Raw genomic sequence first — 17,948 nt, forward strand, 5'->3', positions numbered from 1 at the left:
GGGACCTTTCGGTCAACAGCGTATAGAAAAGAGTCTCTGACTAGGGCCAGGCTATCAGTCATTGACCGCCCTGGCACCACACATGTCTGCTCCTCGCCCACCAGCTCTCCTGCCATGTCCTGCAGCCTGAAAAAGAGGGCCTTTGCTAGGATTTTACGATCCACCCCCAGCAGTGTGAGTGGTCTCCAGTTCTTGATGTCCTTTTTGTCGCCTTTTTTAAACAGTAAAGACACAATACCCTCCCTCAGAGATGGTGGTAATTTACCTAAGAGAAGGCTCTCTTTAAACATGTCTAGAAGGGGCCCCTTTATTTCCGCCCAAAAGGTAGTATAAAACTCTTTGGGCAGGCCGTCAGCTCCTGGTACCTTGTTATCCTGCATGCTTTCCACTGCTTTTGTGAGTTCCTTTTCTGACAGTTCACATTCCAACAAACAATTGAAGTCATTTATCTTTTTGTTTACTTTTAACAGGAGTCTGTCCAGAGACGCACTATCTAGGTCTTCCCCCTTGTAGAGGTCTGAGTAAAAGGAATGTACACAAGTATGTATATTTTTTTCTTCTCTTTGTTCATTACCATCTTGGTCATAAATTGCCTCCATTTTGTTTTTGGGACAGGCTAGTTTTCTAAAAAAAATATCTGGAGCATTTTTCATTCTCCTCCATATGTTGGACTCTGCTACGAGCCAATAGTCCTTGACTCGCCTCTGTGGACAGTTGAAGCATTTCTCTCTTTAATTTTGCAATGTCTTCCGAGACTTCAAAACCGACATGGGCCATTGTATATAGGCGTTGTAATTTTGCCTGTTGTTTTTTTAGCTTAAAACGTTTCTTTTTGGCTGCCTTTTTCCCTACCTCAATAAAAAACCTCTTCACTCGTTCCTTCACGTCCTCCCACCATTCTCCCACTGATTCAAAGACAAACTGTAGGGAAGACCACTGATTCAGTTTTTCTTTTAGTTTGCTAACCACCTTTTTATCCAGAAGTAAAGAGGTATTAAGCTTCCATAACCCTTTACCCCTTTTGTTTCTGTCCGCCAGGACCAGAGAGCAGGCAACTTTAGAATGGTCTGAAAAAAAGACTGGTGTAACTGAGGCATCTGAAACCTGCAAACCTTTAGAGGTAAGTAAAAAGTCTATTCTGGAATATATTCTGCCATTTGTCCATGTGTATCCGGGTTGTCTGGGGTGTATTGTACGGAAAGTATCTGTCAGTTTGAAGTCACTTATGATGTTTTTTAGTGACACTGAGCTGGAGTCTAGCCTCACTGTACTGGTTGTCATTCTGTCTTTAGAGTCTACCAAACAGTTAAAATCTCCCCCCAAGACAACCTCGCTGTCACACAGTAACAGAGGCTGAATGGCTTTTAAGGTATCTATGCGCTCTTGTAGATCTGCTGGGCAGTAAACATTAATTATCCTCAGCCTGACATTGTTCCATTCTACATCTACACATAAAAGGCTCCCATATATCACTTGCTGTACTCTTTGGATATTATACCCCCACCCTTTGAACAACACAGCCACCCCTGATGACCTGTTTTTGTTGTCCCCAGACCATACTGACTGCCCATGACTCCATCTTTCCTCATACACTTTATAATTGTCCTTGTAAGGGATGTTACACTCCTGTAATAGACAGATGTTACTGCCCTCTGAATGTAAAAAGTCAAAAGCAGATAAACACTTTACAGGGTCATTCAGGCCTCTAGTGTTGAGGGAGGCGATTGATATGTTAGTCATGGGGTATACTTGGGGGGTTCACACTCTGGGGGGGTCGGTGTCGGGGCTTCGCTTTCCACCCTTACGCCTTCTCCTTTTCTTATTTTGGTACTGAGTGCTCTCCCCCTCTGTCACGTTCATTTGTGTGGCAGTGGAGAAGGCAGTCAGACACTCAGGATCCAAGAAGGAAGCAGAAGCGGATGATGGAGAAGGCCATACCTGAGAGCCCAGGGTGATGGACTCTTCTGATGTCTCTGGCTGCGAGCGCTTCAGTGGAGAAGGTTGTTGTTGCGCAGGGCCATCGATGAATGGAGCCATGGGCTGGAGTGGTCCCCCGGCCCCCTCAGGTCTGCCCCTCGACCCGAAAGACTCGGGGCGGCCTTCCGGGGTTGCCTGTAGATCTGCCAGCAAGTTGTCTAGGAGGTCTCTGCAGTCGCTTGTAGCGATGACGGTGGAGTTTGCCGGGGCCTGGTGTTGTGCCGGTGGCAGGTCCAACTGGCTGCTGTCTTCCTCATCTTCGCCCATGTCAACTGGGGTGTCACTCCAGTCTAGCCGCCCGCTCTCAATGGGAGGCTCCCCCTGGCTGGGTTGAGCTTGGATTGACTCCACTGCTGGTGTTGAGGACCCTGTACTGGTTGAAAGTTCCCCTCCTTGGCCATCCTGGGCTAGCTCGGCTTGCTGGACGTTAGATGTCGCCCCTTCCTGCCTGGTCTGCTGTTCCTGCTCTGGAGCCTGGTCATGTACTGGTGCTGGTGCTGGTTCGTCTGCCTGGAACAGCTCTGGCTGCCTTGTCTTGTTGGCGTAGGACTTTGGGCATCCCCTGAAGGTATGTGTGTTGTCCCCACAGAGATTGCACCTCATGGGCTGGTCGCAATCCCTAGTCTCATGGTTAGAGTTTTTACAGTTCTTGCAAAAAATGTTTTTGCACTCAGCAGCTAGGTGACCCAGTGAACCACACCTTCTGCACACCTTGGGCTGCCCTTGGTAGAAGACACTGCCTCTGACCCGCCCCAGCTGGATGGTGGATGGCAGATGATGCAGCTGTCCAGTGCTCTGGTCCCTCTTCAACTTGACGTAAAAACGCCGTGCCCCAGTCCGGATGCCATCTTGGTCCCTGAGCTCCATTCCTCTCAGAACAGTACACTTGTATGAAAGCCAGGTTTGGATGTCTTCAGTCGTGATGTTCTCTGAAAACATGATTACTGTGACAGATCTAGCGTCTCTTTCAGACAATGGGATGAGAGTTATATTCTCAAGCCTGAGACTGTTGGCTTGTTTTTGTCTGAATCTGTCCACACACTGCTCAAAACTAGCAAAGGTCGAAAAAATGACCTCAAACACCTTTTTTCCTGGCAGGGCGAAGATATAATCCAGGTGAGAAGCTGAAAACCCTAATTCCGATTGTAGGACATTTCTTGAGAATTGTAGACGGTCCATCTCAAGGTCTCCTTGGAGTTCAAAACGGACAGCGTTCCGCCTATTTTGGGTTTGCACTGCTGCCATGATGGTAACCAGAGGACAAGGCCGGAGAACCAGCCCCTCTGGAAAGACAACCTCCAACAATGTTCTTCACTTGTGCCCCATACACCGCACGGCAACAGCAAAGACTGTACTCAAAGACTGGAACTGGGTGAACCACCTTCTTGATCATGGTATCTCCCCTGCCAGGTAAGTATGAAGTCACTGACACGCCCGCTGGAGCCCCCTTCACACACACACCACTCTGTCTCATGGTGCTCACACTGGCACAGTGGAACAACCCCCCCCCCCCACACACACACACACACTCTCACACGCACACGCGCGCGCACACACACACACACACACACAGCCTGGAACATCACTTCACATCCACTCTACATCCCTGCTTTTCCAAGGCTCACTAAGAGTTTCAGTTATTTCCTTGAGAAGTTTGAATTGTGCACCCACCCACACACATCTCATCAAGAGTATCATGTGCAATCCCAAGCTAGACAAGATCAGCTATAATGTTAATAATGGTGCTCTTCAGAACTTTCACAAGACATGGGATGACCATATTGGATTTGTTAAGCAACTAGATGGACTACAAGTAGAGTGATGGACTACCAGCTGACCAGTAACAACTTGGTGAACCCTGGCTGAGTAAGAACAATTCAACGTGCAACTGGACCCCCCATCCCCAATCTTTCCCTTCCTCTATGTGTTCCCTCCTTGTCTGTCTGTCCGTGTGTCTCTCTTTCCCTTCCTCTATGTGTCCACCAGAGGCATTTACAGCTGCGTTTGATTTGTGGGAGGTGAGCTGTTGGCTTGTGGAAAGGCACTTCAGATGCTTGTCGTGGGATTCACAGTCCGCTTTGATCTGCGTCCCGTATTTACAGCTTTCCCTGGGATCTGGTGGTTCAGTGTTCCACTTTGATTCCCCAGGGGTTCCTGTTTTCCGACTGGACCTTAACGCACCACGTGATGCGCAGGGGTCCAGAAGATGCGTTGAGTTAGCCCTGACTGCAGTCTGCAGATCGAGGAGTGGCTCAACGTGGGTGGAGCTAAGCGTTTGGCTCCGCCCACTTCCTCAACAGCAAGCCACTGGAAGAGGTTGCTAACCCTAACCCTTACCTCAATCCTAACCTTAACCTCAACCTTAACCCTTCACCTTACCCTAACCAGATGGCGCCCGGGTGGAGTCAAATGTTTAGCTCCGCCCACATTTAGCCCAACTCCGACCTGCTAACTGTAGTCACCGCACGGAGTCAAACGTTTAGCTCCGCCCACATTTCGCCCAACCCCGATCTGCGGACTGCAGTCAGGTGCAACTGGATGCGTTGGCTAATTGCTTTCTTTTCCTGCAATGATATGACCTGTTAGTCGTTGGCTAGTGGCTGTGCTTTGTGTGCCGTTTGCTGACGTGTGGTTCAAGTGTGTGGCGGGAGGTCCCAACCGTCCGCGGGAGTGACCTGTCCGGGAGAGGGGCGCTTCCCTCTGAGGGTGTGAGAGTTATCGCTTCTCGGCCTTTTGGCTAAGATCAAGTGTAGTATCTGTTCTTATCAGTTTAATATCTGATACGTCCCCTACCCGGGGACCATATATTAAATGGATTTCTGGAACAGGGAGATGGACTAGGGGCTTGCTCCGTCCACTCCACGCATCGACCCGGTATTGCAGTATCTCCGGGAGCGGTGCACCCCCTCCCTCACCTTGTGCAATAACAGCTTACGCTCGCCCAGCTCTTTCTCCAGCTGCAAACACCCGTCGGCCCATAACTTTGGACTTGCAGCCACTGCCAACGGGACCTGCGGTATGCAGGGCTTACGCTTTACGTCTCAAGTGCTCCGGCTTGCCCTCAACATCGCATACACAACTCCCAGCTCTCACACACACAGCCAAAAGCTTTGTATGCGATATTTCTCCCCCGACTGGCTCTGTCCAATTCAACCGGGGGTTCCACAACCACACGCCGTGGACTGGACAATCAAAAGACAAGACTTCTCCGCATCGTTCCTGATTTTGCGCCGAGTGGATCCGCAGTCCTTGGCGGGGACAAATAGCTTCGTCGCACTGGCTCCAATTTAAAGACGGACCTGGTATTGTGCTGAAGAGAAATCTCCAGTCATGCATGTTCTGACTTGACATACTTGTTTTGACGTCTCGGCCTTTTGGCTAAGACTGCGGTCGCCTCTTCTTGGTGGTAAAAATCCTTGCCTTCCTGTGGCATTGGTTATTACCAGCTCTTGGGAGGAAATTCCGCACATTCCTGTTGGAAAGTATGTCAACTTTCAGAGGCCCAGAGGACTTCTATCCCTGTACTCTGCCGGACTAATACCGTGACCGGGCCAAACAAGTGATGTCGTGACTCGATCTCTGCCGGAAGCTCCTCCAGAAAGCCCTAAACTTTACTCCAAAGCTGATTGGCCAGAAGGCGGGCAGAGGGCGGAGCTAGTTCAGACGGTGAGGAGGACCAATCACAGGCTGATGCAGGCTGACCTTCAACAATCCTTTTCAGTGACAAATAGCTTGATCGCACGGGCTCCGGTTTAAAGATGGAAGTAGGATTGTGCTGAAGAGAAATCTCCAGTCATCCATGTTTCGACTTGTGCGTATGTGACTGGCAGGCAAACGCGGTTGATGAAAGGGTTAAGAGAAGAACATAGTCCAAGCGTGTGGAACCATAAGAAATAGAAGGAGAAATATGTAATATAATATACGTATAAGGCTGTGCATTGGACAAGCCGTGGCATGTGTATTTGTAAGGCTGTTGTCTTTTGACACGCTGATCAGGGGAGAGCGCGGACGCAGTCCCCCACTACCATAAATTATGCAGTCGAGATTCCCACATTTGGGGAATTCGCAGGGGTCAGCACAGCCGGAGTGCAATGGCTGAGCCTCGCCCTGGGTGAACCACCTTCTTGATCATGGTATCTCCCCTGCCAGGTAAGTATGAAGTCACTGACACGCCCGCTGGAGCCCCCTTCACACACACACCACTCTGTCTCATGGTGCTCACACTGGCACAGTGGAACAACACCCCCCCCCCCACACACACACACACACACACACACACTCTCACACGCACACGCGCGCGCACACACACACACACACACACAGCCTGGAACATCACTTCACATCCACTCTACATCCCTGCTTTTCCAAGGCTCACTAAGAGTTTCAGTTATTTCCTTGAGAAGTTTGAATTGTGCACCCACCCACACACATCTCATCAAGAGTATCATGTGCAATCCCAAGCTAGACAAGATCAGCTATAATGTTAATGGTGCTCTTCAGAACTTTCACAAGACATGGGATGACCATATTGGATTTGTTAAGCAACTAGATGGACTACAAGTAGAGTGATGGACTACCAGCTGACCAGTAACAACTTGGTGAACCCTGGCTGAGTAAGAACAATTCAACGTGCAACTGGACCCCCCATCCCCAATCTTTCCCTTCCTCTATGTGTTCCCTCCTTGTCTGTCTGTCCGTGTGTCTCTCTTTCCCTTCCTCTATGTGTCCACCAGAGGCATTTACAGCTGCGTTTGATTTGTGGGAGGTGAGCTGTTGGCTTGTGGAAAGGCACTGTCTTCAGATGCTTGTCGTGGGATTCACAGTCCGCTTTGATCTGCGTCCCGTATTTACAGCTTTCCCTGGGATCTGGTGGTTCAGTGTTCCACTTTGATTCCCCAGGGGTTCCTGTTTTCCGACTGGACCTTAACGCACCACGTGATGCGCAGGGGTCCAGAAGATGCGTTGAGTTAGCCCTGACTGCAGTCTGCAGATCGAGGAGTGGCTCAACGTGGGTGGAGCTAAGCGTTTGGCTCCGCCCACTTCCTCAACAGCAAGCCACTGGAAGAGGTTGCTAACCCTAACCCTTACCTCAATCCTAACCTTAACCTCAACCTTAACCCTTCACCTTACCCTAACCAGATGGCGCCCGGGTGGAGTCAAATGTTTAGCTCCGCCCACATTTAGCCCAACTCCGACCTGCTAACTGTAGTCACCGCACGGAGTCAAACGTTTAGCTCCGCCCACATTTCGCCCAACCCCGATCTGCGGACTGCAGTCAGGTGCAACTGGATGCGTTGGCTAAATGCTTTCTTTTCCTGCAATGATATGACCTGTTAGTCGTTGGCTAGTGGCTGTGCTTTGTGTGCCGTTTGCTGACGTGTGGTTCAAGTGTGTGGCGGGAGGTCCCAACCGTCCGCGGGAGTGACCTGTCCGGGAGAGGGGCGCTTCCCTCTGAGGGTGTGAGAGTTATCGCTTCTCGGCCTTTTGGCTAAGATCAAGTGTAGTATCTGTTCTTATCAGTTTAATATCTGATACGTCCCCTACCCGGGGACCATATATTAAATGGATTTCTGGAACAGGGAGATGGACTAGGGGCTTGCTCCGTCCACTCCACGCATCGACCCGGTATTGCAGTATCTCCGGGAGCGGTGCACCCCCTCCCTCACCTTGTGCAATAACAGCTTACGCTCGCCCAGCTCTTTCTCCAGCTGCAAACACCCGTCGGCCCATAACTTTGGACTTGCAGCCACTGCCAACGGGACCTGCGGTATGCAGGGCTTACGCTTTACGTCTCAAGTGCTCCGGCTTGCCCTCAACATCGCATACACAACTCCCAGCTCTCACACACACAGCCAAAAGCTTTGTATGCGATATTTCTCCCCCGACTGGCTCTGTCCAATTCAACCGGGGGTTCCACAACCACACGCCGTGGACTGGACAATCAAAAGACAAGACTTCTCCGCATCGTTCCTGATTTTGCGCCGAGTGGATCCGCAGTCCTTGGCGGGGACAAATAGCTTCGTCGCACTGGCTCCAATTTAAAGACGGACCTGGTATTGTGCTGAAGAGAAATCTCCAGTCATGCATGTTCTGACTTGACATACTTGTTTTGACGTCTCGGCCTTTTGGCTAAGACTGCGGTCGCCTCTTCTTGGTGGTAAAAATCCTTGCCTTCCTGTGGCATTGGTTATTACCAGCTCTTGGGAGGAAATTCCGCACATTCCTGTTGGAAAGTATGTCAACTTTCAGAGGCCCAGAGGACTTCTATCCCTGTACTCTGCCGGACTAATACCGTGACCGGGCCAAACAAGTGATGTCGTGACTCGATCTCTGCCGGAAGCTCCTCCAGAAAGCCCTAAACTTTACTCCAAAGCTGATTGGCCAGAAGGCGGGCAGAGGGCGGAGCTAGTTCAGACGGTGAGGAGGACCAATCACAGGCTGATGCAGGCTGACCTTCAACAATCCTTTTCAGTGACAAATAGCTTGATCGCACGGGCTCCGGTTTAAAGATGGAAGTAGGATTGTGCTGAAGAGAAATCTCCAGTCATCCATGTTTCGACTTGTGCGTATGTGACTGGCAGGCAAACGCGGTTGATGAAAGGGTTAAGAGAAGAACATAGTCCAAGCGTGTGGAACCATAAGAAATAGAAGGAGAAATATGTAATATAATATACGTATAAGGCTGTGCATTGGACAAGCCGTGGCATGTGTATTTGTAAGGCTGTTGTCTTTTGACACGCTGATCAGGGGAGAGCGCGGACGCAGTCCCCCACTACCATAAATTATGCAGTCGAGATTCCCACATTTGGGGAATTCGCAGGGGTCAGCACAGCCGGAGTGCAATGGCTGAGCCTCGCCCTGGGTGAACCAATTCAATTTCAATTTTTAAACGTTTATTTAGTCCAATACAGGGTTACCTTAGGGACAAAAATCAAAAACACACAATTAATTTCACATCACTACATTTAAAGTTTCACCCTAAAATCATCACAAATTTCATTATTTTCCACTGAAGCAGATTATGCGTTCTCAAACAATGCAGTTTTTGGAACTTTCCATAATTGCAATTTTGTTTTCTTGTCTGTTGTTGTCTTATCCTTCAACATATAATCGTTGAAAATACTTAACATAGATCTTATAACAATTTCTTGTGATACACAATACTTTTTCATAACACATACATTTCTTGCTTTCCACAGGCTTTCTTTTACACAATTAATAACAACCCACCATTTAATAATCTTAGCTTTTGAGTTTTTTTGCAAGCAACCATACGCTATATCTTCAAAACATACTGGGACTTTATACAAAGTTTTCAGCCATGGTGACACAAGAAACCACACAGTTTTCGCAAAAGGGCATGACCAGAAAAGATGTTCTACAGTTTCATTGTCGCCACAGGAAGGCCTAGGACACTTAGCACTGTGGCTGAATTTTCTTCCCTCAAGGAAAGCTCTCGTGGGTAAACACTTGTGGGCAACTTGCCAAGCTAAATCTTTGTGATTATTGGTTAAACTGGAGTTATTAATATTACACCATGCTATTTTTGAAACTTCTTCTGTTAATGTGCCCGCGGGAGTTAACCTTGAGAGAAAGGGTGACAAGGCCTGTTCTATACTCTTTCTTGTTATTTTGTCGTATGCAAGTTGAGATATGCCTTTCTTTAAACATGAGAATACTGTATCATAAATTTTTGGCCATGTTTGTGCGTATGGGATGGTTTGTGGTGGCCTTTCCCCCCACGCTCTAAGCACACCACACCCTACCCAAAACAGGGCAAAATGAGCCCAACTTGGCCCTGCCTCAGGCTTCAAGCAAGCTTTTAAAATCGGAGTCACAAACATCGCCTTTAGTTTGTTCTCAATGTCTGGGACACCTTTACCCCCCATCTCTAATGGCCTGCACATTATTTCACGTTTAATTCTCTCGTGTTTTCCCTCCCATATGAACTGGAAAACCATTTTTCTAATTGTCATCATAAACCTGTGTGGGACTGGAAAAGTGGTTGCTAGGAAAGTCAGGGGTGCAAGAATTTCTGCTTTTATGACAAGTACTTTTCCTGTTATTGATAAGTCCCTGTCTTGCCACTGAATTAGTTTTCCTCTAATTTTTGATAATTTTGACTCCCAATTAATTTTTCCATGTTTTTCCCAATGTGTACCCCTAAAATTTTGATCGTATCTTTTTTTTTAATAAGGCCTAGGTGTTCCACTGGCTCTCTCCAGTTGAGGTAGAGTAATTCACATTTATCTTTATTGACTTTTGTTCCTGATGCAGCAGTAAAAAGATCACAAATATCTAAAGTGTCTCTTACGGACTTATTATCTGTGAGAAGGAGGGTTAGGTCATCCATGTACAAACTAAGTTTTGCCTCTTTACCCGATGCCCCTGGAATTGGAAAACCTCTGATAATTCTCTCTTGTCTCAAAACACATGCGAGAGGTTCAATTGCAAGGATGAATAACATAGGGGAAAGTGAACAACCCTGTCGTACACCTGACTTGACTTTAAATGGATCTGTGTATTTTCCATTTACTAAAACTACACTAGAAATGTCTGCATAGAGTAGGTCTACCCAGGTTCTAAATGTATTACCAAAATTGAGATGGTTCAAAACAGCTTTAAGGTACTGGTGACTAATACTATCAAAGGCTTTCTCCAAATCTAGCCCCAGAATGCAAAGAGGAAGATGACGATCTTGGGCAAACAGGTAAGAATCTCTAACTAAGGCCAGGCTGTCGGACATGGACCGGCCTACAACTCCACATGTTTGATCTATGCTAACCAGCTGATGGACTACTGGTTGCATCCGAAAAAAAAGGGCCTTTGACAGGATTTTAACATCAACTCCAAGCAAGGTTAAAGGTCTCCAGTTCTTCAAGTCTTTTCTGTCTCCTTTTTTTTTAAGAAGGGAGATAGAGCCTGTTCTTAGTGAAAGGGGTAGTGTACCTCTAGAGAAACTCTCTTTAAACACTTGCAATAGAGGGTTTTTTAGCTGGTCCCAAAAGGTGCTGTAATACTCCTTGGGTAGACCGTCCAGACCAGGAGATTTATTATTCTGCATACTCTGCATAGCTTTTGTTAACTCATTGATTGTCAAGTCTCTCTCAAGCAAATCACTATCTGTATCATTCAGTTTTGTTGTTAAATGTGTCAAAAAGAAACTGATTGACTGTTCAGATATGGCACTATCTTGATAGAGGTCGCGGTAGAAAGACCTGACAACCCCGAGTACCTCTTGTTGATCACTAACCTCTTTCCCTTCTCTGTCTAACACAGCTTCAATACAATGTCTGGATTTGGCCAGTTTATTGAAAAAGTAACGAGTACATTTTTCATTTTCTTCTAAGTGTTGCACCCTGCTCCTCATGAGGACCCCCTCTACTCTTTTCATTATATAATTTCATCATGTCTTTTTTTAGTTTAGCTATATCCTCATTGACCTCAAAACCAGACAGGGAAAGAAGGTAGTAACGTTGCAACTTAGCCTGCATTCTTTTTTGGAAAGCCCGTTTCTTTGCTGCTGCTTTTTTGCCTTCGGCCATGAAAAACTTCCTTGTTTTACATTTAACGTCCTCCCACCACTCTCCTATGGAGTCAAACAAGGGCTGCAAAGTGAACCACTGGTTAAGTTTATCCTTATATCTTGCCACCACCTCTGGATTGTCTAAAAGGCTTGTGTTGAGTTTCCAAATACCTGGCCCAGCCTTAATAGAGTTGCTGATTTCTAATAAGCAGTCTAGTTTATGGTGGTCTGAGAAAGGCACTGGTTCAATTGCACAGTTCACTGGTGTGACTCCTGGTGTGGTAAACAGAAAATCTATACGAGAAAAGGTTCTCCCATTTGTCCAAGTATACCCTGGTGTATTAGGATTTTTTTGTCTATAGGTATCGACAAGTTTACAATCTTTAATCATATTCTGGAGCACATAAGAACTGGCATCTAATTTCACAGGAGAGGTGGATTTTCTGTCTGTTATGTCCACAAGACAGTTAAAATCCCCCCGATGATAACTTCCCTCCCACAGTGAATCAGAGTTTGTACAGTCTGTAATACAGTAATACGGTCTTGAGTCTCAGTGGGGCAGTAAATGTTTATAACTCTAAATTTGGCTCCTTTTCCCTCCACGTCTACCAACAGCAATCTACCATCTATGACCCTCTCTACCTTCTGGATGCGAAAGAGTTGGCTATTGAATAGGATTGCCAAGCCAGAGGCTCTGTTCTTATTGTCCCCCGACCACACTGACTGTCCATGTGCCCATCTGTTTTCATACAGTTTGTAATTATCTTTGAAGGCAATGGAACATTCCTGTAGAAGGAATATGTCCCCCCCACCTCTATATAAGAAACTGAAAACAGACTGACATTTAACAGAGTCATTAAGGCTTCTAGTGTTAATAGTGCAAATCTTAATTGTTGACATTACGGATTTGTGTTGAGGGAAATCAAGGGCCTACAGAACATTTCATACCAGTGGGGGTGGGGGTTTGTCCTTTTTCTTTTTCTTCTTCTTTTGGTTTCTCCAGCCCTCTTCTGTTTCCCCCACACTACTATTCATTTGGGTGGCAGCAGAAAAGGCAGACAAGCTCTGGGGGTCCAAGAAAGGGGGGGAAATAGGCAAAGGGTCAGACCATACCTCTAGGTCTGGACTCCGAGAAGAGGAATCACTTGATGTTTTCCGGGGGTGCTTCCGGGATGGCGTTGCTTCCAGGAGTACGTTGGGGACATTGGGGAGTAAAGGGGAAGAAGGCGGGGCCTCCATGTCCCCAGGTAGGACTTGGCACATTCCCTGAGGGGTACTGGTTGAGCTACTAGTAGAGGGCAGGTCTGCAAGCATAAAGTCCAGAAGATCTCTACAGTCTTTGGCTAAGACAGGAGCGCTCTCTACAGATGTCTGCCCTGTCTGGCCTGCTGGGAGATCCTCTTGGGACAGCTGCATCTCTTGAGGCTCGGAGGTTGGCTGGTCATATTGAAAGTGAGCAGTCACCTGACAGGTGTGGTCCTCATCTCCAGTCCCTTGGTGGTCTTCTTGGGGGGTGGAACACAACTGAATTCCCTCACCAGTAGGTTCCAGGCTTCCTTGGCCTACAGACACTGGTTGCTGCTGGTCGCCATGTCTTGGCTGGTTGTGGTGAGGGAATCCTGGTTCGCTCTCATTTTTGTCTGACTCCTCAGGGTCATGCTGTTCCTCTGCTGGTATGGGTTCAGGGTCTTGGAAGGTAGTGGCAAAACGTCTGGTTCTATTAGCATATGACTTGGGGCAACCCCTAAATGTGTGGGTGTTTGAACCACATAGGTTGCATCTCATTGGTTGATCACAGTCTTTGGTGTAATGATCCACCCTTTGGCAGTTTCTGCAGAAGGTAGCATTACAATCGGCTGCAAGGTGGGATGTAGAGCCGCACTTCCTACAGGTTTTTGGCTGCCCAGCATAGAAAACATGGCCTCTAACTGGTCCCAGCTGAATAGTGGAAGGCAGGTGGCAGAGTTTCCCGGAATCACCATCAGTCTTCAGCCTTACATAAAAGCGTCTAGCCCCAGTTTTGATACCATCCTCATCTCTGAGCTCCATGGTGCGTAGGACAGTGCAGTGGAAAGACAACCATGTAGTGATGTCTTCAGTCGTTACTTTTTCAGAATACATGATAACAGTAACTGTTTTTGCTTCCCTCTCTGAAAGGGGGATGAGATGCACTTTACTCAGTCTTTGGTTGTTATCCTTCTTCTGGTTGTAGCGCTCAAGGCATTGTTCAAACAGAGTATAAGTAGTAAAGATCACCTCAAATGTCTTCTTTCCAGGCAGGGCAAAAACATAGTCCAGCTGTGGCGGTGTAAAGCCCAGTTCCTTCTGGATGACATTGCGGCTGAACTGTAGTCTGTCCATTTCCAATTCTTCAAGGAGCACAAATCGAACTGCATTCCTACGGGAACCAGCTGAAGCCGAGGCCATTTCCAGGCAGAGTCTTAGGATGTTTCTTGAGCGGGTGAACCACCTTCTTGATCATGGTATCTCCCCTGCCAGGTAAGTATGAAGTCACTGACACGCCCGCTGGAGCCCCCTTCACACACACACCACTCTGTCTCATGGTGCTCACACTGGCACAGTGGAACAAACCCCCCCCCCACACACACACACACACTCTCTCACACGCACACGCACACGCGCGCGCACACACACACACACACACACAGCCTGGAACATCACTTCACATCCACTCTACATCCCTGCTTTTCCAAGGCTCACTAAGAGTTTCAGTTATTTCCTTGAGAAGTTTGAATTGTGCACCCACCCCCACACATCTCATCAAGAGTATCATGTGCAATCCCAAGCTAGACAAGATCAGCTATAATGTTAATGGTGCTCTTCAGAACTTTCACAAGACATGGGATGACCATATTGGATTTGTTAAGCAACTAGATGGACTACAAGTAGAGTGATGGACTACCAGCTGACCAGTAACAACTTGGTGAACCCTGGCTGAGTAAGAACAATTCAACGTGCAACTGGACCCCCCATCCCCAATCTTTCCCTTCCTCTATGTGTTCCCTCCTTGTCTGTCTGTCCGTGTGTCTCTCTTTCCCTTCCTCTATGTGTCCACCAGAGGCATTTACAGCTGCGTTTGATTTGTGGGAGGTGAGCTGTTGGCATGTGGAAAGGCACTGTCTCAGATGCTTGTCGTGGGATTCACAGTCCGCTTTGATCTGCGTCCCGTATTTACAGCTTTCCCTGGGATCTGGTGGTTCAGTGTTCCACTTTGATTCCCCAGGGGTTCCTGTTTTCCGACTGGACCTTAACGCACCACGTGATGCGCAGGGGTCCAGAAGATGCGTTGAGTTAGCCCTGACTGCAGTCTGCAGATCGAGGAGTGGCTCAACGTGGGTGGAGCTAAGCGTTTGGCTCCGCCCACTTCCTCAACAGCAAGCCACTGGAAGAGGTTGCTAACCCTAACCCTTACCTCAATCCTAACCTTAACCTCAACCTTAACCCTTCACCTTACCCTAACCAGATGGCGCCCGGGTGGAGTCAAATGTTTAGCTCCGCCCACATTTAGCCCAACTCCGACCTGCTAACTGTAGTCACCGCACGGAGTCAAACGTTTAGCTCCGCCCACATTTCGCCCAACCCCGATCTGCGGACTGCAGTCAGGTGCAACTGGATGCGTTGGCTAATTGCTTTCTTTTCCTGCAATGATATGACCTGTTAGTCGTTGGCTAGTGGCTGTGCTTTGTGTGCCGTTTGCTGACGTGTGGTTCAAGTGTGTGGCGGGAGGTCCCAACCGTCCGCGGGAGTGACCTGTCCGGGAGAGGGGCGCTTCCCTCTGAGGGTGTGAGAGTTATCGCTTCTCGGCCTTTTGGCTAAGATCAAGTGTAGTATCTGTTCTTATCAGTTTAATATCTGATACGTCCCCTACCCGGGGACCATATATTAAATGGATTTCTGGAACAGGGAGATGGACTAGGGGCTTGCTCCGTCCACTCCACGCATCGACCCGGTATTGCAGTATCTCCGGGAGCGGTGCACCCCCTCCCTCACCTTGTGCAATAACAGCTTACGCTCGCCCAGCTCTTTCTCCAGCTGCAAACACCCGTCGGCCCATAACTTTGGACGTGCAGCCACTGCCAACGGGACCTGCGGTATGCAGGGCTTACGCTTTACGTCTCAAGTGCTCCGGCTTGCCCTCAACATCGCATACACAACTCCCAGCGCTCACACACACAGCCAAAAGCTTTGTATGCGATATTTCTCCCCCGACTGGCTCTGTCCAATTCAACCGGGGGTTCCACAACCACACGCCGTGGACTGGACAATCAAAAGACAAGACTTCTCCGCATCGTTCCTGATTTTGCGCCGAGTGGATCCGCAGTCCTTGGCGGGGACAAATAGCTTCGTCGCACTGGCTCCAATTTAAAGACGGACCTGGTATTGTGCTGAAGAGAAATCTCCAGTCATGCATGTTCTGACTTGACATACTTGTTTTGACGTCTCGGCCTTTTGGCTAAGACTGCGGTCGCCTCTTCTTGGTGGTAAAAATCCTTGCCTTCCTGTGGCATTGGTTATTACCAGCTCTTGGGAGGAAATTCCGCACATTCCTGTTGGAAAGTATGTCAACTTTCAGAGGCCCAGAGGACTTCTATCCCTGTACTCTGCCGGACTAATACCGTGACCGGGCCAAACAAGTGATGTCGTGACTCGATCTCTGCCGGAAGCTCCTCCAGAAAGCCCTAAACTTTACTCCAAAGCTGATTGGCCAGAAGGCGGGCAGAGGGCGGAGCTAGTTCAGACGGTGAGGAGGACCAATCACAGGCTGATGCAGGGCTGACCTTCAACAATCCTTTTCAGTGACAAATAGCTTGATCGCACGGGCTCCGGTTTAAAGATGGAAGTAGGATTGTGCTGAAGAGAAATCTCCAGTCATCCATGTTTCGACTTGTGCGTATGTGACTGGCAGGCAAACGCGGTTGATGAAAGGGTTAAGAGAAGAACATAGTCCAAGCGTGTGGAACCATAAGAAATAGAAGGAGAAATATGTAATATAATATACGTATAAGGCTGTGCATTGGACAAGCCGTGGCATGTGTATTTGTAAGGCTGTTGTCTTTTGACACGCTGATCAGGGGAGAGCGCGGACGCAGTCCCCCACTACCATAAATTATGCAGTCGAGGTTCCCACACTTGGGGAATTCGCAGGGGTCAGCACAGCCGGAGTGCAATGGCTGAGCCTCGCCCTGGGTGAACCACCTTCTTGATCATGGTATCTCCCCTGCCAGGTAAGTATGAAGTCACTGACACGCCCGCTGGAGCCCCCTTCACACACACACCACTCTGTCTCATGGTGCTCACACTGGCACAGTGGAACAAACCCCCCCACACACACACACTCTCTCACACGCACACGCACACACACACAGCCTGGAACATCACTTCACATCCACTCTACATCCCTGCTTTTCCAAGGGTCACTAAGGGCTCTAGTTTCCCGGCGCAGCGCAGGGTGGCGCAGTGAGGCGCACCCCGCGCAGAGCTAGTTTCGACAGGCGCAACGCGTGAGGCGAACGGTTTCCAAGTTTCGCAGACGGATCTGCGCCGAGATGGGAGTGGCGGCGCAGCAGGGGGAGGTGTCGACAGATTCATCTTGGCGCAGTGACAGTTTCGTGTCAAAAGGCTTCGCCGAGGTGCGCCAAAAGCTCGCCTCCTGAAACCACGTCTACTTTCGGCGCAAGGCGCAGCGTGGCTGGCGCAGTGGAAGTTTGGCTGACAGGCGGGCAGTGCGCACACGTCACCACAACCTCACAGGCAAGTTTCCAGAATGTCAGGCACAGTAACAATGCAATAAATACCCACAGAAAGCACTATTCAGTGCTACTATCTCAGTCAGCACATAAACGTATCTCCATATCGACTGTCCCGTCACAACTGATGTCAGATCAAAGGAGATTGGCACCGTTTGGCAGCGTAATAGAAACCCAACCTGATCACCTGTCAGTCAAACAATGTATCCAGTACGGTGATGTCTTTTTTCCAGTTATGGTGTCTGGCGCTGCCCCTGTTAACTACACAGTACTTCTTCCATATAAATTTAAATATTCCACTCTGAGTTTTCGTTATCCGGTAATCACCGGACTATGACTGGTAAAATCTGCCAAAGTCCGGGAATTTTTAAATGTCCGGTGAAAATATTCACAATTTGAATTTTATTAAAACAGTCAATTTCCACGTCATTTTATTTATAAAAAAAAAAAAAAAAAAAAAAAAAAATAGACTGCGTGATCCCTGTCTCCGGTGTACCAGAGGGAGAGAGAGGTTTTTTTCTGCAGAACCGGATCAAAACAGCGAAGTCGCCTGGGGGAGAACAAGGTCACAAGACTGATGCGCATTGCAAGTTGCGGAGAGACACTTGAGACTTTTGATTTTAATTCAGCTGCTGAATTAAGTTTTTATTGCATCTATTTGATTTCAAGTTGGCAGC

General features: G+C 48.2%; 6 non-coding genes and 1 pseudogene across 6 annotated transcripts; 3 read left to right on the forward strand and 4 right to left on the reverse strand.

Moving 5' to 3' along the window:
- The first annotated feature begins 4,694 nt into the window (after positions 1–4,694).
- Positions 4,695–4,885, forward strand: LOC115379312 (U2 spliceosomal RNA). The gene has a single exon (XR_003930223.1). It is a non-coding gene; the product is annotated as a U2 spliceosomal RNA (small nuclear RNA).
- A 1,085-nt stretch (positions 4,886–5,970) lies between these two features.
- Positions 5,971–6,134, reverse strand: LOC115379288 (U1 spliceosomal RNA). Its single transcript, XR_003930203.1, has one exon. It is a non-coding gene; the product is annotated as a U1 spliceosomal RNA (small nuclear RNA).
- A 1,311-nt stretch (positions 6,135–7,445) lies between these two features.
- Positions 7,446–7,636, forward strand: LOC115379313 (U2 spliceosomal RNA). Its single transcript, XR_003930224.1, has one exon. It is a non-coding gene; the product is annotated as a U2 spliceosomal RNA (small nuclear RNA).
- Positions 7,637–8,721: 1,085 nt separating this feature from the next.
- Positions 8,722–8,862, reverse strand: LOC115379294 (uncharacterized; annotated as a pseudogene).
- A 4,987-nt stretch (positions 8,863–13,849) lies between these two features.
- Positions 13,850–14,010, reverse strand: LOC115379300 (U1 spliceosomal RNA). The gene has a single exon (XR_003930211.1). It is a non-coding gene; the product is annotated as a U1 spliceosomal RNA (small nuclear RNA).
- A 1,306-nt stretch (positions 14,011–15,316) lies between these two features.
- On the forward strand, positions 15,317–15,507 carry LOC115379315 (U2 spliceosomal RNA). The gene has a single exon (XR_003930225.1). It is a non-coding gene; the product is annotated as a U2 spliceosomal RNA (small nuclear RNA).
- Positions 15,508–16,593: 1,086 nt separating this feature from the next.
- On the reverse strand, positions 16,594–16,757 carry LOC115379293 (U1 spliceosomal RNA). The gene has a single exon (XR_003930208.1). It is a non-coding gene; the product is annotated as a U1 spliceosomal RNA (small nuclear RNA).
- Between the last annotated feature and the right edge of the window lie 1,191 nt (positions 16,758–17,948).

The sequence above is a fragment of the Myripristis murdjan genome, chromosome 20 (genome assembly GCF_902150065.1).
Source record: "Myripristis murdjan chromosome 20, fMyrMur1.1, whole genome shotgun sequence".
In the NCBI taxonomy this organism is placed as follows: Eukaryota; Metazoa; Chordata; class Actinopteri; order Holocentriformes; family Holocentridae; genus Myripristis; species Myripristis murdjan.